Source organism: Seriola lalandi, unplaced genomic scaffold (genome assembly GCF_002814215.2).
Source record: "Seriola lalandi dorsalis isolate HSWRI2012SDOR001 ecotype SW California unplaced genomic scaffold, Sedor1 jcf7180002055009, whole genome shotgun sequence".
Taxonomy (NCBI): domain Eukaryota; kingdom Metazoa; phylum Chordata; class Actinopteri; order Carangiformes; family Carangidae; genus Seriola; species Seriola lalandi.
This window is the reverse complement of record NW_019525552.1, coordinates 81,849-82,150: the sequence shown is the minus strand read 5'-3', so window position 1 is coordinate 82,150 and position 302 is coordinate 81,849. Positions and strand designations below refer to the sequence as shown.

General features: G+C 45.4%; 1 protein-coding gene across 1 annotated transcript in view; it reads left to right on the top strand.

Annotated features, from left to right (window-relative positions):
• The window catches only part of LOC111647840 (uncharacterized), a 31,026-nt gene that overhangs the window by 27,994 nt on the left and 2,730 nt on the right, over positions 1 to 302 (top strand). The window lies entirely within an intron of this gene.

The following is a 302-nucleotide window of genomic DNA, read 5'->3' as shown; positions in this document are numbered from 1 at the left end:
GGTGTCAGTCTGATCCATTTAAAAAGAGTCCATGCTCTAAAAAGTCCCTGATAAAATGGATTCAGATCACACAAACGTATAAAAGTACAATTCATTAAAAACAAAGGTGCATTTAAATCCAGACCTGCCACTCCCTTTAAAATGATGCTCATGACTGGTTTCCACACCACGTCATCGCTGCCTGTGAGGTAGCGTTGGATAACCTGTAATCTAAAAGCTGCTACTCTGCTCTCCAGGTGTACCAGCCCCTGCCCCCCCTCTTCCTTCGGCAGGTAAAGTACACTCTGTGGAACCCAGTGCAG